At 39.0% G+C, this 24,237-nt stretch overlaps 1 long non-coding RNA gene across 1 annotated transcript in view; it reads left to right on the top strand.

Annotated features, from left to right (window-relative positions):
• Positions 1-21,405, top strand: part of LOC125782319 (uncharacterized) — a 49,539-nt gene extending 28,134 nt beyond the window's left edge. The window contains exons 2-3 of the long non-coding RNA XR_007424938.1: positions 13,492-13,613; positions 20,225-21,405. This is a non-coding gene — a long non-coding RNA (uncharacterized LOC125782319). The remainder of the gene's footprint in view (positions 1-13,491; positions 13,614-20,224) is intronic.
• Positions 21,406-24,237: the final 2,832 nt, after the last annotated feature.

Genomic DNA, 24,237 nt, shown 5'->3' with positions numbered 1-24,237 from the left:
GATACATTCCAGTGTCATTGTGTTCTGCGGCTCGTCTGCTGGCCTCTCTCTCTCTCTCTCTCTCTCTCTCTCTCTCTGCTCATCACTCTTATCCCACTATCCCCATTCTTCTATTGTGGACTCGGTATCCATCACATGTCCTGCTCTGCTCCAGCAGGTTCCATTAGATCCAGTCTCTCAGCTGGTCTCCAAGCTGGTAAATGCTGTCTCCTCAACCACCCTTTACAGTGACGCTTTATCAGTGGAGTAGCTTTTTATTTCAGTACAAATCTTTACATGCACTGAAAATGTTGAGATGATGTTTATTATGAATACACACAAAACTTCTTATTTATAATATTCAGCATCTTTCAGCCAAATGGAGTATGAAGGTAGATGGAAGCTAAGCGTAAAACTCAGCACATCTTCTAATAACCATGGAGTAAATTTTGCAAAAGCATTAATACTGATTGTATAAAACCACAAGAAACAAACAAAAAAATGGTTCAAATGAGTTGTCTAATGCATTGCAAACAATAAAGGAATCACTTTATTTGGATGATCCATTAAAGATGCTTCATAGATTCTCAACAAACATTCAACTCACAGTCGACTGCATGTCTTTTAAAGCAGTTAAAAGTAAATGATTCTCTATAGAATGGAACCCTAAACCCAACTCAAACCTGAACTCTAACATCTTAACATTTTAGGGTTGAGGTTTAGGATTGGATTTAATGTTGAGGTTAAGGTTTGGTTCAGAGTTGGAATTTAAGGATGATTCATTAAGTAAGGGTATTATGTTTAAGGGTATTAAATAAGAGTTGGGCACAGAGAGTAGTCAAAACAAGCAAGGTCAACACCGGCAAACAGCAGCAAGAGAGAGTAAACATACCAAATATGAGAAATAGTGGTCATACACAACAAGGGCAATATCAGAGGGCAGGCAAAAAATCAGGGTCGGTAAATAAAAAAAACAAGGTAAATATCGAGAGATCTGACACAGGCAATAGGATAATAGGATAAACGCTTTGTACGAGGAAAAAACATCAATACCTGGCAGGGAGTAAGTGAATTGAGTGTCTGTAACAGGTGAATTCAGTATTCAGGTGATTGGCTTTGTGTGCAGTGTCATATGATCACGAACGGGAGTGAACATCAGTGTGCGGTGCATTCTGGGTACTGTAGTCCGGAGACTGGAGATCGCAGGTAGAGCTAAGTGTGGGAGATGCATTAAATTTACTACATATTTACATGAATGTTAGTTGAACATCTATGAGGCATCTATAATGGACCATAAAATAAAGTGAAATACCAATAAAATATCACAATCGTTCTATTGATGATTTGTGGCTTAATGAGCATTATCATAAACTAGAAAAACTTAACTTGGAAAAAATGGTAACACTTTACTTGGATGGTCCATTTTATGGCCTTGTTGATGCTCAACTGACATTCAACTAAAACTGAATTGAATGTCCATTAAATTTAACTTAACCCTATGTTGAAGGTAAATGATTCAAAATAGAACCTAACCGTACACCTAACCCTAACCTTAACCCTTAATCAACCCTAAAATCAAACCCTACACCTAACCCTAACCTTAACCCTTAATCAACCATAAAATCAAACCCTACACCTAACCCCAACCTTAACCCTTAATCAACCCTAAAATCAAACCCTACACCTAACCCCAACCTTAACCCTTAATCAACCCTAAAATCAAACCCTACACCTAACCCTAACCTTAACCCTTAATCAACCCTAAAATCAAACCCTACACCTAACCCCAACCTTAACCCTTAATCAACCCTAAAATCAAACCCTACACCTAACCCTAACCTTAACCCTTAATCAACCATAAAATCAAACCCTACGCCTAACCCCAACCTTAACCCTTAATCAACCCTAAAATCAAACCCTACACCTAACCCTAACCTTAACCCTTAATCAACCATAAAATCAAACCCTACGCCTAACCCCAACCTTAACCCTTAATCAACCCTAAAATCAAACCCTACACCTAACCCTAACCTTAACCCTTAATCAACCATAAAATCCAACCCTACACCTAACCCTTACCCTAACCTTAACCTAACCTTAAAATCTAACCCTACACCTAACCCTAACCTTAACCCTTAATCAACCATAAAATACAACCCTACACCTAACCCTAACCCTAACCTTAACCTAAGCTTAAAATCTAATCCTACACCTAACCCTAACCCTAACCTTAACCTAAGATTAAAATCTAACCCTACACCTAACCCTAACCCTAACCTTAACCTAAGATTAAAATCTTACACTAAACCCAATCCTAAAATATTAAGATAAGCGTTTGGGTTAGAGTTGAATGTAGGGTTTTATTCAATAGAGAATCATTTACTTTCACCTTTTAGTTCATTTGCATTTAATAGACATGTAGTTGAATGTTAGTTGAATGTCAGTTGAGCATCAAAGAGACCATCAAATGGACCATCCAAGTAAAGTGTTACCAAAAAATGTAACAAAGAGTGCATATGGAAATTAATGGTTGAATATGAAAATTGATGGAAAAGAATTGCCAACAGTATTTGATATATATTTATTTGAAAGTTGATATTTTTAATTACAATATACAAAGGCCAACCTATAACTACAAACAAGTAAGTGCAAAATTAAAGATTAATTCATCATATTCCTTATTATCATCATATAGCTTCTCTGTAAGTCACCATTAGCAACCATTACCTAAATTGTTCCTCCAGTCGTATGCTCACTATCTGTCTGCAGGTCACATTCTACCTTTCAGCCAATCAATCTCAATCTCTTGCGGGATTGTCTGGGGATTTACTGAATGGTCAGTGAAGAGATCTGAGAAGAGAAGGTGATGTCATCTGTTTCTGCTTCTTAGGCTACATAGCTAACTCATGTGTGGTCTCTGTGTGTGTGTGTTTACATATACTGTGTTTATTTAGTTTTAGGCACCTGTGACCTCAGTCAAACATTAACATCAGAATAATTACAAATAACATGCATACTAAAATGAGTGGTTTTATATTACTGTGTTCATTAAAACAGATCACAATATCTTCTAATGGCAGTGTTATATTATAGTTCTCATCACATCAGTGGCTGGTTTGGTAAATCTGCTCTTTATTATGGTAAATCAGGTGAACTGCTGATGGTATTGAGCATATCCACTGAGAGGCTGGCTGCGGGTGTCCAGTAAAAATATTAAACTAAACTCAAGTAATTTTATCTAGTTCTTGCTTTTTACTTTATTAATGTTTATTTGCATCTGTTCAAATAATATGTGGTGTTTTCTTCAGTCAAATTTAACACTTATTCATATGACTGAGATTAGAGGTAGGCGATATGGCCCTAAAATAATATCACGATATTTCATGGCATTTTTGCAATAGCCATATTTTGGCGATATGACAAAACATTCAATTAAAACATAAATATTTCAAGAATACCCTACTGCAACAAAATGAAAATAACATTTTAATATTGCATACAATATAATATGGCACAGCCCTAACAGAGATATTACAAAAATACAAGAATTAAAAAAAGTACTAAAAGTACTATAAAAGTACTACCCTGATGTGATAATTAAGGGTAGGTGATATGGCACAATATTTCAGGGTATAATATCGTTCACGATATTCCAAAAAGTTGGCTATATTATCGCGTACGATATGATATGGCACACGCCTAGCTGAGATACTTGGTTTAAGTAATTCACAACACTGTACATATATTCATTATGGATGAAACATTGGGCTGCATGTCCCTTAATTCAGTTTATTCTGACAATAAGAGTAATAAAATAGTTTATTATGGACTGGCTTTAGTCATGAGGCCAAATAGGTTAACTCATTGTTATCTCCTCCAGAGAGTTCTATTCTATTGGAATATTGGACATATCGTTTGTGCATTACGTTTGGACACACCTTAAATTCATGGTTTTATCTTTATTTCAAAATGTTCTGCATTGTAGATTAATACCAAAGTCATCCAAACTATAAAGAAAAACGTGGAATTATTTAGTAAACACAAAGTAAACAAACCAGAATGTTTTATGTTTTAGATTCTGGCTGAATTGTCGAGTCACCTGGAATTCAGGCTTTCAGTTAACAGCTGTGTTTCCTTGAACATATTAATGAGTTTGAGAGCATCAGTTGTAAAGTTGTGAAGAGGTAGAGTTGATATACAGTGAATAGCTCTATTGGAGTAATGTTCTAATCCATATGACTCAACTAAAGTAAAGAAAAAAAACAATTTTTATAAAATAGAATTTTTAGTTCCTTCTTTCAGTTCTATTCACTTCTATTAGTTCCTTCATAGTCTGGATGACTTCAGTAATCACTTGCAATGTAGGAAAAAAAATAAAAATATATGAATGTATTATTGTATTGACGTAATCATATTGATGGATTCTGTCCAATCAAATCCTTTTGATTTACATCTGTTTTGGGCAAGGGGAGGAAATGCCCAAGGGTCCTCAATGCCTTGCCTGGCTTACACACACTCTCTCTCTCTCTCTCTCTCTGATTGAATTACACTGTTTTGACTCATTAATGTACTTTTACTCTTTTCTAACGTATCAATTAATTTATGTTCCTTTTTTATATCTGTAATACTAAAACTATTTTCCAGTAAACTTTAATATATTTAAAATTCTAGACTCACTGACTCAATGGTCATCTTTTCATGTTCAGGGAATTCTCACATCCGAGTTTTATCTTATATTATAATATATTTTAAGTCATGCTGTGCTAAATTACCCTACAGTTTATATTATTATCATTGCTGTTGTTCAATATTCATCTCATTTTTTAATGCTTTGTAGTTCCTAATGTCAATCTAGCAGGTGTTCTATACATTGTCGTTATCCACATATTAAATTTCATAATGGTGAAAATAGATGCTCTATCAGAGGAATGTCCCTGTAGCTGTTCTCTCTCCTCTGTGGCCGGATTAACACACCCGCTGACAAGAACACGGGGTCTGAAGCCCACGCCACCAATTTAGAAATTCCTCTTGGCAGCGAACAGACCGATGCATGCTGTCACTCCACCTCACGGCGACAAATTGCCACTCTTGCCACCCGCCGCCCCCCACCTCCAGCTGCCCGTCCTCATCTCCACTATACGTCCCTATTTATGAGCCTGTGTCTTTTCCTGACGATAAAGGATAATGACCCTCCCTCCAGCCGGCCTTTACAAATGAGATAAGGACAAATGTAATTGAGTCTCTCTCTCTCTCTTTTTTTTTCTCTCTCTTTCTCCCTCCTTCTTTTCTTTCATTCTTCCTCTCCCTGGTGAAGGAGGAGTCATCCATAGAATGCTCGGGCTAATTTAATAAAAACTCCATCAGCCTAATGGAGCCAGCGCATGTAGACTGACCAGATCCATCCCCTCCTTCCCCTCCCCCTCCTCCTTCCTCCCCTCCCTCCCTCCCTCCGCTTCAATCCACTCTACTGGAGCACCATGGGAACCTATTGACATTCATCAGCATGTGCTCCCCACTCGCTTACTCAATGAGAGTGCCAAACGGAGAGAAAGAGGAGGAGAACGAGGGATGGAGGATAAAAAGTAGTAGAAAGTCAGAGGGGAGAGTTTTATGGGGTGAGCTAAAACACCCTTAAATCCAATCCCAGTGCCACTAAAATTAATAGCAAATTTATTTTCTCTTCCTTTTCTTCTTTTATCTCTGATAAGCCACATGAAATTTGAGGGTTTGTAGCAAGATCTGCTTCATTCTCAATTAATGTTTTTAGAAGCAGTCTGCATCCCTATAGGTGCTTGGTTTAATACACCTGTTGTATGGAAATGGAAACTGAGTACAATGGATGGGTGAGCGAATCCTTTTATAATAAAGTGTAGCTATTGTGCTGTTGGTTGGCACTGTTTGTTGATATTAAAGATGAGCTGCTACTCCAGCACTGTCTGTCATTTTCAAATAAGGCCTGTTAATGGGTACCAGATTGGTAGAATATTATATTTTCACTGTTTTTTGACATGAATTGAACAGTTTCACAGTGTCGTATGTACTGACCCTATAGAATAAAGAATATTCCATAGAAGGCATAACCATCCACTCTGCTGTCCACTGCTGGTTTCATTGCTCTCTATGACATGTTCTCTGTACATACATGATGCTGGTGATCGTACTATTTAAATCGATTAAAGATCAATGTCTTTCACTAGAACAGTGCGCCCAAGACAAGAGCCACTGACGAGCCATTTCCCATCAAACCAATAGAATCAAATCAAGTTGTGACTCATCCCCATTCTTCCCCTGCAGGTCTGTCTAGCATCTTGTGACAAACTGTCAGTTCATTCACACACACACACACACACATACACACACACACACATACATACATACACTCCTGACTGGTGGTGATGACTTGAAGAGTGCTAAGGAGGAAGGAGGATTGGGTTTATGGTTAGATTTTAAGTTTAGGTTAAGGTTAGGGTTAGGGTTAGGTGTAGGGTTTGATTTTCTGGTTGATTAAGGGTTGATGTTAGGGTTAGGTGTACGGTTAGGTTCTATTTTTAATCATTTACATTCAACATAGGGTTAAGTTAAATTTAATGTACATTCAGTTCAGTGTCAGTTGAATGTCAGATGAGCATCAACAAGGCCATAAAATGGACCATCCAAGTAAAGTGTTGCCAAAAACGATATACAAAATGTAAATTTTTTAGTCTAAATAAATAAAATGTTTAGTGCAAAATAAGTACTTAGTAAAAATGTGCAAGTAAAATAAAATCTATATAAAGTAGTGTGTGCACCATACCTAGCTTTAGTTAGAGTGCAGGTAGTTAAACACTTATTTCTGTGGATACTTTCGGGTCAGTTACTGATATTATTTGGTTTAAAACATCAGTTAAATATGTTTGAAGCACTAGAAATAAATAATATTGGTTATGGTAGACAGGCCGAGAGAACCGCTCACTGACTTCCTTCCTTCCTTTCTTTAAAAAACGCAGTGTATCTCTCACTTCCTTTGACTTTAATTTATTCAAAATACACAGGACATGATGGTAACCTGTCCTTTGTGCCAATAATATACACATGAGGTTTACCTTGATATTAAGAATATAAACAGCTTCACAACAATGGAATTTTTTTATTTTAGGACACATCATCAGCAGTATGCCTTTGAATCAGGGGGTGTTTCGGCCTTTCAACACTAGACACCCTCATTAATGGTGGCCAGCTACAGCGTGATCAAGCCTGAACCTGTGTCCAATGCCCAATTGAGAAGATTGCCTAGATGTTTAAGTGGCATGGCCTATTGGACTCAAGTGGGGTATGGGGAGAGGAGGAGGGGATAGTGAGCAGGTCATGTAGATGTTTTCTGTGCCCAAGGGTCCTTCCACTTAATCCAGATCCATTGGCTGCTTCTTTTGGCCGCTTCAGAGACCAATTTAATAGTCTGTCGCAAAGCCTGGCCATGGATGCTTAGATCTTTTAACAGCCTGATAGTGGAAGTGGCCACAAAACCTCGGCATCCCACCTCCACCAGATTTCTGAACTCCACCCTCTTTGTTGAGCGTCTGCTGCTAGTTCTGTGTAGCGCAGTTTCTTTCGCTCATAAACCTCTTCTACTGCATTCTCCCATGGGACTGTCAGTTCTATGATATAAACTGCTTTCAGAGAAGGTGACCAGAGAACCACGTCTGATCTTAGGGTGATATCTGCAATTTCTGGTGGAAAAATTTATTTCTGGCCAATATCGACAAGCATCTTCCGATCCTGAGCCATTGTTAGTTTTCCAGCTTCTGGTTTGCTGGGGGGATGGATTTAACTTTTTCTGTCCCTCTCGAATGAAGGTTGGTGCCATGATGGACTTGGTTGCTTTCAGAGACAAGGCAAAAAAAATATACACTGTAAATTCATTTCTGAACACATTAAACACTTTATAATATTGCCATTCCCTCTTATGACATTTAACATCAAGGATACCAAGGGAGGAAGTGTTTAAGATGCTGTTTTGTCCCATTTGTCCTGTAAACCCTACCTAACAATATGCAGTTGTTATCCAATTTGTTATTTAATTTGAAACAATTTGCCACATTCTCTACTGGAGACAGGTCAGGAACATATTCTCCCACACCCTTGCTTTGATGTTGTGCAGCATGTGGTTTTATATTGTCTTGTTGAAAAAATGCATTCTGGTTGCCTCTGAAAAGTTCTGGCTAAGTTGTTCCTGTAAGTCCTATTTTTTCTTATTTATTCATAAGGGACAACATGCATATTGATTAACATTTCAGTTTCTACGTCAATATAAATGTGCCAGAGTTAGCTAAAAAACTTATTTTCATTTGTAGTCCCTAGGCAGGTCATTGAAGATTACAAAACCTCACCACCCGTACACAATAACACAACATATATATATGTACCACAAACCTTCCGTAAAATATACATGGCTATCAGTGACTACAGATTTGGTTTGCTTTCTTCAGCCATGTTCATAGCGTGCATCAAAAATTTGGATGCCTCTCTCATTATTTACAATCTTATGTGCCTAAAATTAGCCAGGTTCAATTTTATAGTATTTGCCACTTTTTTAGCTTGCTTTTTAAACAACATGTTTGAATCTAAATGATTCCAAGATATTTATTTACAAGAGAGGGAAAAAAGAGAGGGAAAAGAGTCAGAAACCACTGATTCTGACTGGTTCTGAGGAAGGTTTGTAAGGGCTGGTGCCCCTTTCGGTGGAGGCTCTTTAAAGGGCGATTAAAGCGGACACATCCCAACCCGCTCGCTGGTGCAGCGGTTAGAGCACTGGGCTGCGACCGCGACAGCCTGAGTTCGATCCCCGCGTGGAGCGGGGTTAATAATAATAATTGTATATAGATATATATTTATATATATATATATATATATATATATATATATATATATATATATATAAAATATTATTATATAATATTAATATATATATTTACGATTATATATTAATTCTTCTTCTTATTATTATTATTATTGTTATTATTATTATTATTACTTTCCTTTTTCTTGGGTTTACCTGCTTTGAGATCCACTGCTCAGCACTTGGGTTCTAAAACCTTCTGGGCTGGAGAGCTACTGCTCCCAACCCATTACAAGGTTATTGAGGTTAAAACCTTTTAAGACCATGAGTCTTCAGCTTCAAAGTCAACTGTTATTGATAAGGACCTCCAGTGCTCAGGATACACAACATTTCACCACGTAAACCATTTTACTCCCTGAACAAGCTCTGGTCAGTTTCATCATTCTAGAGGGCTCATTTCTCCAAGCTGTTACTGATGTATTGTGGGAGGACTGAGGTCAGTGCTGGTGACCTCTGTCCGGTTGAGGGACGAGGACACACATGTAGACCACAGGCTCCTGTAGACGGAGGTGCTAGACAGAAATCCTGCATCACTGGAGTCAGGAGGCTGGCCTGCGTTAACGTTTCAGTGTGCCAGGGGTAAACCCCGCAGACTCGGTGCTGCTCTTCTGCAGAGTCAGCTGGGGAATGTCAGGCAGTGGCTTGGAAAAGCTCCGGGAAAGCTCTCTGGTGAATAACTTCACCACTAATCTGTTTGTTAGGCTGAGGGTGACCCTGGTAACAAAGCGTCGCTTTTTCTTCATGATGCAGTCCTTCCAGTCAACACACAGCCAAGTTTAGAGCATCAAATATGGACGCCAGGAGAGCCATATATATATATATGGATTTATAAATACTCACACACACAGGAACACATGAGAGAAATAATCCTCGTCTGTTATTGGCCACTAGGTTACTGTTGTTAATGATTGCACTGGTGATCCCAACAAACAAACACAAACAGTGCTTTCAGTGTCGCATGAGGTCGAGATCATATTCAGGGGGGCAATAAAACGACTCCATTGGAATCCAGATAGACGGGGCGTAAAAGCGCCTCAAAGAGCCTAAAAGTGTTTGAAAGCTCCCTCCTCCCAAACACCAGAGCTGGCAGCCAATCAAAGCTTGCTGATGAAGAGATGGAGGGATTGAGGAGGGAACTATTAGAGAAGGGAAAGAGTTTGGAGGAGAGAGAAGAGAGAGGGGGAGAGAGTGAGTCAGTGGGACGAGTGTCACTTTGCTGTGGTGAGTGATTTATTATACAGTGACACTAAATACCTCCACTAGACCCTTTCTCTGTGCTCTTATGTTGAAGTGGCGCTCCATCCATATTAATGGCACTTGATCTATGTTTCATGAAATTGTGCAATCAAAGGTCATAATACAGGGCTAAAAAGCCATAAATGCAATTAGCCTGAACCTGAAATAGGTCTGAGAGGGGGGTGTGTGTGTACCGTGGGTGTTACTGAATGGTTGTTTGTATGTGGTATGCTGCAATGGTGCAATAGACTAGTGTTCTGTCTAGTAGGGCGTATACCTGCATTGTGCTCAATGATTCTGTATTTTGTATTTAAAACTGATTTTTTGTCTTTTCACCAACTTTTGATTGGTAGAACGTTTTCTGAATGTTACAGTTAACGTTCTTAGACGGTTCAATCGGTCAGGTTTTCTAGCTGTTCTTTAACCTATTAATATGCCTTGATACAGGCTACAGGTGTAGATGATACAAACCCCCTTATTCTCTGCAGTAAATTAATTTATTTACACTCTGAAACTAAATTTGAGATCTTTGAAATCTCCTACAGGACACTTGGACAAACTGCCTGTTTTCTCTCTACTTCACCTAATAATTCCAGATCAGTAACATGAATCCTTCAAAATTCTGTGTGTTTTAAAAATAGACGTAAAAACTAGACAAACATAATGAAACGAAAGGTTTGGAGGACATGAACTTGTTGAATTGTATTCATTTTGTATTCATTCATTCATTTGTATTGATTTCAAAATAAAGGTCAGGAAAGAGCCAATTTTATTATTTTATTCATTATATTTTGACAGTAGCAACTTTCTATTACAATCACAATTATGCTTTTCAGTAATATTCCTTATCAAACATGAAAGCTTTTTATGTAATGCTTAAATAGAAGTCCTCAAGACTTAGTGGTGTAATGCCAGGCAGAACATTGACAAAAGTCCTGGCCTAATAATGGGTTTTAATGTTGCTGTAATGTCACTTAATTGCAGTTTTGGGAATGTGACTTTCAACATTTCCACACTGTTAATAGTCATCGAGCTGGAAACACTGTGAGAAATGTTTTAATAACTTTGTGACGCCAACCGTTATTGTTGTATTTGAGAATGTTCTTGGAACATTACTTCTGTTCTATGTTACAGGCTAACCTTTCTGGAACCTTTTCTAAACATTCTTATAACATTCTTTGTCAGCTGGAATTTTGCTGGGTGTTTGGGATGATTTAAGGTAATCATTTTTTGGTGTTTCAAGCTTGGTCATGTTGGTTCACCAGTTTGGTCATTCTGGTCATGCTGATCCACTGTGCTTGGTCATGCTGGTCATGCTGCCCATGTTGGTCAAGGCATGGAAGCATGTGGGCAGTGATGGTTACATCATTTGAAATAGACATTTTCGTTTTTTATATGCAAAGAAAGAACAAATTAACCTTAATCAGCTGTAATTTCGGGGGATTGAATACTCAAGATGTTTGTAGACAGTCAGGCCATTATTTTGCCCTGTTAGCATCCCAACTTATTCCCAACTAAAACACACACACACACACACACACACACACATGCAGATGTTTTTCTTTTCTTAGTGTCTACTCATTTAGTGACTAAGAATTGTGTTAACATCTGCTTTTGACACAGCAGGTGACGAGTGTGAAACGGAAAAGCTTTTCTTCACCTGAGCCTGTAATTAAACTCACTGTTTTACTCTGCAGGAGCATTAGAGACCACACCACCTTCTGTAACTGTTCACTAAGAGTCATTGCCTAGTCATTTAATGTGTAAAAATATAGGAATGTGACCTTTTTAGGAGGTATATTGTTTTAGAATAATAGCTCTTTTAGGTTTTACAATATTGTGAGAGTGTTAGCAAGACAATTTAGAGAATGCTATGTTCATTCCAAAGATGGAGCTCCACCACCTTGGCCTAGATTACAGACAGAGGTTTAAGTGTGGAGACCTCAAATCTGTGGTGTACTTTTATTGTGCCTAATAATGTGAAATGACCAGTGATGTCAGTAACACGTTACTTAGACCACAGTCCGCATATATGTGATCCCTGGCCTAGACCATATACACGGTTCTGTTTTATAAAACCAATCCTTGCTGCCCTGCAGAGAACAACAGGGTCAATGTTCAGTTTTGCAGTGTTAAATATGTCAGGTCAAGAAATACTTTCTTTATTTTATATATTTTTTTTATAAAAACAAGTATTTATGTTAAGTGAAATCAAGAAAGACCATATTTTATTTTTTATTTTTTATTTTTTTTTTTATAAAAAACTTATTTTTTCAGGAAATAGTTAAACTTTAAATGTCTAGAGATACACTAGACATATATCACTAATAAAGTAACTTGTAAAGTACCTTAGTTACTTTTAAAATCAAGTAATCCATAAAGTAACTAAGTTACTTTTTAAAGGAGTAATCAGTAATCAGTAATCGGATTTCTTTTTCAAAGTAACTATACCATCACTGGTGTGATGATCTGGGGAACCATCGCATATGACAGTCAGTCACCCCTAGTAGTTATACGAGGGCCACTAACAACTCAGCAATATGTGCATGACATCCTGCAGCTTCTAACTGTCATTTTTCAGCAGAATAATGCTCATCCACATACTTCAAGCATCTCCCAGGGATGTCTGTACCAGACTCCAACACCTACTTGGCCTTCCTAGTATTTATGGAATCAGCTAGGGCGCCACCTTCAACAACCGATGAGTTAAAGCAGATTCACATTGCACAGATACACATGCTGGAACACAGAATGCTGAAAATTTGCAGCTGCTTTTTCACACACAGTGTTTTGAGTCGCGCGGGTTCGACCAGTGAACGCTGCATATTACTGTTTTTGCGTTCTGTGTTTGTAAAGATGTTTGTCCACTTAAAAGGGTTTCTTTAGGATTTCCGTGTAATCAAATGACCAGGACCCCGAGTGTGGTGTGGAAGAGGAGATGAGAGTCAGATTCCAAGTGCACGGTGATTTATTAGCGAATAATTACACCAAAAACACAAACAAAAACTGATACAAATGAAATAAAACGGTAAGTATATATATACAAATATTTACACGAGTGTAGCCGCGAGGCCAGTCCTCCTTACTTTCACTCTCTCACTCACTCTGCTTAAACTATGCGCTGCTACAAGCAGCTAGCAGACGCTGTATAATTACACCAGACAGAGCTTCCGTACCCCGAGAGAGCTTTTTACAACTGAGCACCCCAGCCGGCATTTACACATTAAGCCCCGCCCCGATCATACCAACAAAGCCCTTAAGGGGAGGCTACCCATTAAACATAAAACGAACAAAAACAATTACAAAAATAGCGCTATTTAACATTTTCCCACATTATGACAAAACAGGTAAGTGATCACTATTTTTTACACAAACATTAATTAATTATTTTCTTTTTACAGGCAAACAAGAACCCCCGGACCCTCTCCCTCCCTGCAGGTGGATCCGTCCTACCAGAAGAAGAAGCCTCGGTCCCCTTGCCTCCCTTTTGCCCCTCAGACCCTCCACACAGCAGGATTAAGAGGTAAGCACCTTTAATAAATGGTGATGGGCTACCTTGCCACATCACAGTGTTAAAGCAGCTTCACATTGTACAAATATATACGCATTGGAACACAGCATCTTCTCATTATATTTCTTTCTGTCTACTCAGCTAATTAAGTTCTGATTCAGAAATACTGAAAATCAAGATGAGATATTTTTACAATAGTCTTCCTTTTATTTACGTTTAAATATCCACAATAAAAACGTGCGTCTTAAGAAGAACAAGTTAATCATACAATGCTGTGATTCATCGGACAAAAAAATTAAATCGATTGACACTACTAAAAAAAAAAAAAACCAAAACATGAAACAGTGTGTTTTACACTCTGCCTTGACTCTACTGTGATGTTACGCGTTGTCTGTGTTTTGGCCTTTGCTCTTCTCTTTGGTATCTCGGCATGTCTGCTTATTAGCAACATTGTTGATTGCTGTTCTCTATAACTCTCTCTGATGTTCGTGACACAGCAATGAAAAAAACATAAACTTGAAAAGAGCTCTGAGTGAGATTTACTCGCCAAACAGTTTGTTCCCCTGCCAAACTCCTCATTTAACCCAACCCCCCCCCCCCCCCCCTGCTGTTCACTGCCTCACTGGCCAAAGCGGTTCTGTTTATGGAAACACGCTGCACTGCATGACACCAGAACAAATCTGCTTTCTGAGCTAACAGCAGCATCACACTTCATCAATGAGGATTAGCCCTGTCGTCAGAAAAGAGGCTTTAGAGGGGTATGTGGGGGGATTCTCAGGGGAACACACACATTCTTGTGTAACTGTTTTTATTGGGTGTTTCTTCATTTAGTTACTTATTTTGATCATTACTTATAAATATATTACTTTTATTAACTTTTGGCACAGAGGGTTTAAGGGAAAAAAACTTTAAAAATTGCATATTGTTAAAAAAACAGGAAATAAATTGTATATTTAAAATACTTGTATAGTATATGAAATAAAGTGTGCTTTGGAAATGGATAGGGAAAAAAGCAGTTTACAAAGCCTTTGTCTGTAGTTAAGTAGCACTGGAACAGATGGTGTTACTTCACTCTCATAATAAGTATAAAGATGGATGGATGGATGGATGGATGGGTGGATGGACACAGCAGTACCAATACAATAAGAGCATATTCAACATAAATTAAACACAGAAGAATAGAAAATATACTTTCTATACAAGATAAAGAACTATCTGTAAACGGAGCAGTAGATTAGCGGTAGATGTTGCTAACGGTCAATAAATAATTAACAGAGCAACATGCAAGGTGCAATGACATTGGTTATAAAAGAAGCACAGATAAAATTCTGTAACTATTAAAAGTATAAGTCTTTTTTTTTTTAGAGAAATTATAGATGAAGCCAGGAAATGATGAGTACTTTCCTACACCTTCAAAAGACTCTTGGAAACTGGAGAAACTGATACAAGAAGAGTCACGTCTGGCTGACCCACATGGCAACAGATTTAGCCTTTAGCTCTTTAGCTTAACATAAATGGATTATGTTTTAGTTTCAGCAGTGAAGAGAAGAATTAGAGGCCTGGAAGTTAAAGTGATAAGCAGTAATAAAGGCATTGATAAGATGAGAAAAATAAAAAAGCAGCTTGTCTGTCTGTCACACACCTTTGTTACTGGACTAAAATCCATTCAAAATGTTTTGTGTTCCAAAACCAGGTCTAATCCATTTCTGGGAACCAATCAATACATAGTGCAGATTCAGGCAGCCTGCTGTTTGCTGTAAGTAAATTTATAAAACTATGATGGAACAGGAAGTAGTGATGAAACTGTCTGAAAGGATGCAATGGTAGTGTTAGTGTGCCCCATTTTTAGAGGAAGTGTAGACCAGCAGGAAGTGAACTAAGGTCTGAAACAATACAGCTGATGGGCAGTGTGTATGTGTGTGTGTGTGTGTGTGCGTGTGTGTGTGTGTATTTATATGAGAACGGGCAAAGGAAGGCCTAAAAGGGTTAGTGAGTGTGAGCGTCTGGGGTCTCAGAGGGGTCTGGGGCCATTACTGAACCTGCCTGTATCTGACTGACTCAGCAAGGTCAAACAGGACCTCATTTAAACCCGGGAACAGTACTGTGAAATCTCAGCTTTGAGGGATCATATCCAACATTTTTCACGTACAGTATTTATTTATGTATTTCTATGATTTATGCTTATGGAAGTTTTATGGGTTCTTGCATCAAAAACAGTCTGGATTCATTCTTACATGCTTTAAATTAAACAGACTGTTTTTGTTCATTATGTTAGACATGTATGAATGACTTCTGTTCAGACTGGCTGATCTGCGTTGGATTATATATGGATTTTAGTTGGACTATGTTCCTGGCAAAAGGCTTCTAGTTCTATGAGATAACTGCTCTTAAGAGGTCTATGCACAGCTTGTAGGTGTTGTTTTGCTCAGGTGATTATGAGCAGCATAGCAAAGATGTGCCTTCAGAGATGTGTTTTTCTAAACATACTCAATCATATTGATGGTGCAGGTGTCAATGCACAGTAGAACAGTGCAACATCTCTGCAGAGTCTGTGCCCTGAATCCTGGCATTGTCATCTTGGAATATGACCGTGTTCATCAGGGAAGAAAAAATCCATTAATGGAATAACCTGGTCTATATTCAGTATATTCAGGTAGTCCGCTGACCTCATTCTTTCAGCACATACTGTTGCTGAACCTAGACCTGCAGACCAACTGCAGCATCAACCCCACATCATTTACTTACTTAAATCCAGGTGGAGACTTTTTTTGTTTGTTTTTTTTTTTGTTACTGTGTTACCGCCCGGCTGATTTTAAAGGAAATCTCTGGTGTAAAATTGACTCTGGGTGTAGTAAACATGATATCACAGCTCTCTGGATCCAGTAGAGTGTTGGTGGGGCCTACAGGTTGTAAACAGTGGATTTCAATAAGCTTCTTGTGCATGTTAAAAGTTATTTATGCTGTAATGTCCTTTTAAATGTCAGGGCTCTCCGAATTCTACTTATGAGGAGTGGCGCTACATGGATTAGACAATGAAACTGAAACACCTGTCATTTTAGTGTGGGAGGTTTCATGGCTAAATTGGAGCAGCCTGGTGGACAATATTCATTAATTGAACATTGCACCAGTAAAAGCAGAGTGTGAAGGTTCAATTAGCAAGGTAAGAGCACAGTTTTGCTCAAAATATTGCAATGCACACAGCATAACAGAGTTCAAAAGAGGACAAATTGTTGGTGCACGTCTTGTTGGAGCATCTGTGACCAAGACAGCAAGTCTTTGTGATGTATTAGAGCGACAGTATCCAGGGTAAGGCCAGCATACCACCATGAAGGAAGAACCACATCCAACAGGATTAACTGTGGACGCTGTAAGAGGAAGCTGTCTGAATGGGGTGTTCGGGTGTTAACCCGGATTGTATCCAAAAAACATAGAAAGCTGCGGGAGAGCGGAGGTGGGCTATTCAACAAAGGTTAGTACTCTTGGTCATGTTTCACTACACCAAAGGTTCTCCTTTAAAGCTTTTTTTTGCATTATATTACCTTGAGTTTCGAAATGTTAAGAGTTGGCCTCTTGCCATGATTCAGAGTTGCAGCTGGCACTGGACGGCATTGGCCAGAAGTAATGGTAAGACACTGCCCGTCTGACTGACACTGTTTGAGAATGGACCGCACACATGCCTCTGTGGAGCTCCAGGACCATGTCCCTGACTGATGGATGGGCCGCTCACTCATCAGCGGACGCAGGGATTTTTTATTTCTAGCACACGTTGAATAAATCGTCTGACTCTGCTCGTCCTTCAGAGGGTCTACAGCACGGATCGGTCCTGGACGCTCGTAAAGCAAGAGAAAAGGCTCTGCTTGCAGCTCGCCGCTGTTCTCTGCTGACAGCGATGAATTCCTCTGCACTGAGGTTTAATCACGGCGGCTAATGTTACGCTGGGTACCTCATGTCCACTCTGCGTTTAACCCCTTATATCACAGAATCATTCACTATTAGTTACAGCAATAAACCAATCCGTGTTTCTGCACCAATTTTTCTATTTTACAGTATAAACTCTGTCTACTGAGCATAAAGGAACACTCTGTAGTTCTATAATTACAGATTGTAGTCCTGTATTCTTCCTGTATCTCTACTTTCACCCAGTTCTTCAATGGTCCGGACCCCACAGCACCACAATGGAGCAGGTACAGCTCTGGAAAAAATTAAGAGACCACTTCAGTTTCTGAATCAGTTTCTCTGATTTTGCTATTTATAGGTATATGTTTAAGTAAAATAAACATTGTGGTTTTATTTGACAAACTACAGATAACATTTTTTCCAAATTCCAAATGAAAATATTGTCTTTTAAAGTATTTATTAGCAGAAAATGAGAAGATGCAGAACTTTCAGACCTCAAATAATGCAAAACAAAAAACAAGTATATTCATTACGTTTTAAGAGTTCAGAAATCAATATTTGGTGGAATAACCCTGGTTTTTAATCACAGTTATTATGCATCTTGGCATGTTCCCCTCCACCAGTCTTACACACTGCTTTTAGATAACATTATGCTGCTTTACTCCTGGTGCAAAAATTCAAGCAGTTCAGCTTGGTTTGATGGCTTATGATCATTTATAATACTCTTAATTATATTCAAGAGGTTTTCAATTTGGTAAAATAAAAAAAAAACATTTTTAAGTGGTCTCTTAACTAATTTATTTTTTCCAGAGCTGTATATTTTTTTGGGTGGTGGGTCATTTATTCTCTGAACTGCAGTAACTGTAGGTGTTTGTCTGTGTTGTGCTGGCTTAAGTGGAGTGTTTAAAACACCTCAGGTGATGCCTGATCAGATCTTTTTGAGTTGTGTTTAAAAAGTTACTTACCTATTCTCTTAACTCTGCCTAAAGCGCCACACTGTCCTTTTTTTATACAATACTCTGTCTACTAAGTCTAACGGTGAGTTGAGTGTAGCAAGTCCACAAAACTCAATTATAAGAGCTATATCCAGAATACTGAAGGGAGTTTTTGTTGACCCCCTCAGGCTCAGACAGGTCCCTCTGGCAAGAGCTTTAATCTGTTTAGACCAGAGCTGGCAGGAACCTGAAGGCTTTCATGTGTTTCATCTATAGAGCTCTATCTGCACCAGAGTAAATCAGCCTGGCAGATAAAGCTCACTCCCTCTGCAGCCCCTGTTCTCTCTGAATGACCACTAACTCAAACCAGAACTCCAACTCTACTGTCCATTTTAAATATAAAAATCCATCTGAAGACCAGCAACTGCAGGTAGTATTGCAGTACAATAATGAAAGGACAACATGTTGAAAAGCTGGTCATCCAGACAAACATACACTTTGCTGATAGTTGCATTAAACATGTTTTTATGGCTACGTTTACATCCAGAGATTTTCTCCAATCCAATTGAGTTAATTCCGATAATGGAGTAGTCTGTACAGAAAGTGTACAGACTACCCAACAGTTTGATCCAACATTAACCGTAGAACACTAATGCCGGGTGATTTTTACCCACAGGGTGATGATCATTGATGTCATTAATGTTATGGTTGATTCTTTCCTTCCATCCATGATTTTTTTAAGAGGCATGCGCTCAGGTGATTTTTATCCAACGTTATTGATGGAGCTATTTCATGGGTGTAATTTATTTACCTGATGTTAGTGTTTGTGTGTTTAAATCAGGTGCTCACATGTCCCAGGATTGGGTGGACCAAAGACCAAGTTCCCAGCAGCATTATTTTTTTTATTAGTTAAGAATTACCTGATTCTAATAAATTTTCTGCTTTTTTATAGGGTCATCCATGGTATCTTTTTCTTATTTTATGTGATGTATGTTGTAAAATATAAGAAGGGTTCCAAAACTTGTTATACAGTGTATACCCAACGTTGGTGATGGTCTAGGGTTCTAGGGTTAAGAGCATGCATAGTTTGGTCCCACTAGACATGCAGGTCAATCAACATGAACATATAGTCATGGTAGTCAACCATTGAGGCCATGCTGATCATTGTAGTCATTAGTCAACCAACCATTGTAGTCATACTGAAGATGTAGGTCAATAAACATGGTCCTACAAGTTGGTTGACTGTTCATCCAGTCAGATGAAGCTTAATGATGCTTGTTGTCCAGCAAGGTCTTGTAGATTATTGTAGTCCACCAGCTTTGTCATACTTTGTGAGCATAGATTTGTCAGACTGGCCATGCAGGCAACCATTGTGGTTCTACTAGTCATTTTACTAGTTATGCTGGTCCTACTCAACCAGCTTGATCATACTGGTCAACTAGTTTGGTCTGTTTTGATGATGTTAGAAAGTCCCAAGTGGTTATGCCTGAATATGTAATATATGTCAGATCTCATGCTCTGTATTTTTATTGCATGCTTTCTTTCTTTTATCCCTCTTTTCCCCAATCCCCCTATTCCCTTTACAGTTCTCCAGTGTGTTTCAGGTCATTGACTTCTTCCTTCTAGTATTTTCTTTGCAAATGCTAAAACTCAGCTTTCCCCGGATGACCTGACCTCTCTCTCTCTCTCTCTCTCTCTCTCTCTCTCTCTCTCTCTCTCTCTCTCTCTCTCTCTCTCTATCTCTCTCTCTCTCTCTCTCTCTCTCTCTCTCTCTCTCTCTCTCTATTTCAGATCCATACATAAGAAGTGGGTCAAATCAACACAGTGAACAGGAAGTCCTGCACACTCTCTCTTCCTGTAGGAAGAATGAACGCAGACCCCTAGTCCCCCATCGAGCCTTGGCAGAGCTTCCACAGAGAGCAGAGAAAAAAACAGCCCAGTATAGAAAGGTGCTGAAGGAGTGAGGATGATGATGATGCTAGTGTCAGGATGAGGAAGGGCCATGTAAAAGCCATGAAGGCTGAGTCTGGGGAAATGCTGGGGGGGTTGCCAGAGTTTCTGCATTTACAGATGGTGTAATGGGCTGTTAGCATGAGGGCTGGTTCTAATGGCTTGGCTTGGGCTGCAGAGGTGTGGAGAGCGTAGGACGTCATTGTTTTAACAAGGATTCTGGGGGGAGGCGATATCATGGGGTTTGTAAAAGTTGTGCTGATGGTGCAGATGTTCCTGCTGTGGATTTAACTGTTGCATTTGTTTTTTATGTGTGGAGGAGTGAGAGAATTAGAGAAATGGACACAGAGAAACAAAGAAAACTGCTGATCAAGGCTCTCACAGGTTAAGAGAGGGATTGCGAAATTTAATGCCAAGCAAATTATTAAGAACTCTATGCTAAGAACTACTGTATATATTCTCTACCTCAGTAACTGCTGTAATCATGGACACAGTTCTGTACCTTATCTTCACCACACACTTTTAGATTGTATTGTGTTGGTACTGCACTGTCCTCTCTGTTAAACTGTCTCAGCTCTGCTTATTTATTGCAATTTTGTCACGTTTTAGGTCTTTGTTGCACAATTTGTTGTTCACATTTGACTTGGATATATATGGGCTTACATGGGATAGCAGTACTGTATGTCAATTGGTTAATTAATTAACTGTTACCTCAAGCAACAGGTTGGGAAATTCCATACCTGTATAAGTTGTGAGGTATTATCTTGTGAGTGGGTTTAATCACTAGCCAATGTGTACATAGAAAGAGGATTTAACTCAAAGGAGTTGAAGTGGCGTCTGAGTTGAAGTGGGTGCCTGGTGGATGGGGCTTTCTGTTTCCCAAGTTATGCAGGCTTTTAACATTCCTTGAGCCATAGTGTACCACCTGTGATCACCACTATTAAAGAGTTTATCCTGCTTTTTCATGTAGTTTGCCATCAGCTACCGGAGCCCTGAGAGAGCACAATTGGGTTTGCTCTCTCTGGGTGCTTTGCTTTCTCATCACATCACTCCAAAGGGTGATGTCGATCAGCACTAGGCGTCTGTGAGCTGATGTATCAGAACCGAGTCGCTGCCTCGCTTTCCTCTGAGTGCGCTGTGATGCTACTTGGCAATCAAAATGTGCTAGTCTTCACCCTCCTGGTGTGTTGGGGCATCACTAGTGATAAGGGTAGTCCTAAAGAGTGGGTTGGGTAATTGGCCGTGTAGATTGGGCAGCAAAATGGGAAAAATTTGGAAATAAATTAAAAAAAAGTACCATCATTCCAGAGAACACTGTTCCGCTTCTCCACAGCTCAATGCTGGGGGGTTTTGGTGTGAAAGGCCGCTGCTATTCTGGGCAGAGAGGTGGGCTGGCCTGGACCACACTAACCTTTACGTTTGCTTTCTCTGCCAAGTTTGACAGGCGGTCCGGGTGGGTTTTGGGCTCAGTTTTCTTTCACCAGCTCCCCGGACAGCTGGCCACCATCCCCTACACCACCCCACCCTACGCCCATTCCAGCACAAACCTCTCCGTCAGTCACTACAGCAACTGGCAACACATGTGCCAATCTTCCCTCAGCAACCTCTCCACCTGTTTCCTACTGAGAAAAGAGAGAGAGAGGGAGTAAAATCAATCGAAAGATATTTTCAGCATATACAGACAGAGAGAGGGAGGGTACAGAAAGGAGAGAAACAAATAATGAATAAAGAGACTGATCGAGAGAGTGAAAGCAAGAGGGAGAGAAAAAGAGAGATACACATATAAAGGACAAAAAGTCATAAAGAGACTGATAAAAGGGAGAGGGATAACGAGTCGGATAGACAAACAGCAAGAGAGGAAGGGAGAAATAGAGAGTAGAGAAGACATGCAGGGATGTACAGAGAAAGAAGAGAGTCAAATACAAAGACGAATAGATAGAGCAAGAAAGAAGTCAGATGAATAAAAAAAAGAGAGAGGTAGATTAATATAGAGGGAAAGAAACAGACAGAGGGAGGTAGATAAATAGAGAGAAAGAGTGATGAAGAGAAAGAGGGATGGATGGAAAAAGCAGAAATAATTGGGCAGTGCGTGTGTGAACACACCCTAAATGTGACCCTTCACAACAATGTGATCTCTCTGTCCCCCCCCCCCCCCCCCCCCCCACACACACACACACACACACACATACACATACACACATTCACACACTCGCACACACACACTCACATAGATCAGAGTGAAGCACGCTTTTTGAGACAGCTGATACTGAGCTGGGAAAGGTTACAGTCGGGGCATTAAGTGTGAACATGTGTAATGGAATGTGTAGGGAGAGAGACTGAGTGTATAAATCTGTGTGTGTGTGGGGGGGGGGGGCGGGAGGTGGAGGGGGTAGTTGTGTTGGCTTGTGTGTGAATGAAAGCAAGTTAAATCTCTGGGGAAAACCCAAATAAATCATGCACGGGCGTGTGTGTGTGTGTGTGTGTGTGTGTGTGTGTGTGTGAGGGTGGGAGGATGGGAGGGTGTGTGCACATTTGTGTATGATCTGTCTGTCATCACTTATATCACCTCTTCAACATTCACATCTTCATTTCTGTAATGTCTGTATATCATCATAATATTCATATCACTTTACAAATAATTCATTTATTTTTTTTTATAGGTATTGTCATTGCCATTTATTTTTGTTTTATCTTTTATTTCTTGTGTTAATACATTACAATACAATACATTACATACATCTATCACTATATTACTTTAATTTTTTTAGTTTGGATGCTTAAGGGCTCTGAGCGACACAGCGGACCAGGATATTGTGTGACACTATGATGGTATGCTACATGCTACTTCGCCATCAGTAGCCGGAGTCTGAGAGAGGCCATGCTTTATCTGAGTGGGTAGATGGTGCTCTCTCCCCTCATCAAGGCACCTTCCTTCGATTGTATTTGTTGGCTTCATAGTGATGCTGCACTTGCTGTAGTTTAAAAACATCCTAAGCTTTTGTCCTTAAGAAAACATTGTCTTCTTACATTACTTTTACTTTTATATTTAAGTAGTTTTGAAACCAGTACTTTTACACTTGAGTAAAAAGCTTAAGTTCTTGAGTACTTCAAGAAGTATGTTTAAACCCTAGTAATTATACTTCTACCTAAAGAGTAATAAATGTTATATTTACAGCTCTGGAAGAAAAATAAGACACCACTTAAAAATGATGATTATATTCCAGAGGTTTTCAATTTGGCAAAATCAAAGAAACTCAAGAGAAAGATTAATGATCACAAGCCATCAAACCAAGCTAAACTGCTTTAACTTTTTTTTTACCAGGAGTGGAATAAATATATTCAAAAGCAGTGTGTAAGACTGGTGGAGGAGAACATGCCAAGATGCATGAAAACTGTCATTAAAAAACAGGTTTATTCCACCAAAAATGGATTTCTGAACTTTTAAAACTTTATGAATATGAACTTGTTTTCTTTGCATTATTTGAGGTCTGAAAGCTCTGCATCTTTTTTGTTATTTCAGCCATTTCTCATTTTCTGCAAATAAATGCACTAAATGTCAATATTTTGTTTGGAATTTGGGAGAAATGTTGTCCGTAGTTTATAGAATAAAACACTAATGTTAATTTTACTCAAACATATACCTATAAATAGCAAAATCAGAGAAACTGATTCAGAAACTGAAGTGGTCTCTTAATTTTTTTCCAGAACTGTGTATACTTTTCACACCTTTTTAAATAAAGCGCCTTTATTGTAATATTAATAATGTTCTATATCAAAGCACTGGAAGCCAAAAAAACAGAACAAAGCCCTGTTCTGCGTTGTGGTTAGCCTTCCCCGCCCCTTCATGCTCACCA

This window comes from Astyanax mexicanus, chromosome 16 (assembly GCF_023375975.1).
Source record: "Astyanax mexicanus isolate ESR-SI-001 chromosome 16, AstMex3_surface, whole genome shotgun sequence".
Taxonomy (NCBI): Eukaryota; Metazoa; Chordata; class Actinopteri; order Characiformes; family Acestrorhamphidae; genus Astyanax; species Astyanax mexicanus.
The sequence above is the reverse complement of the archived record's forward strand: the minus strand, read 5'-3'. Positions and strand labels throughout refer to the sequence as shown.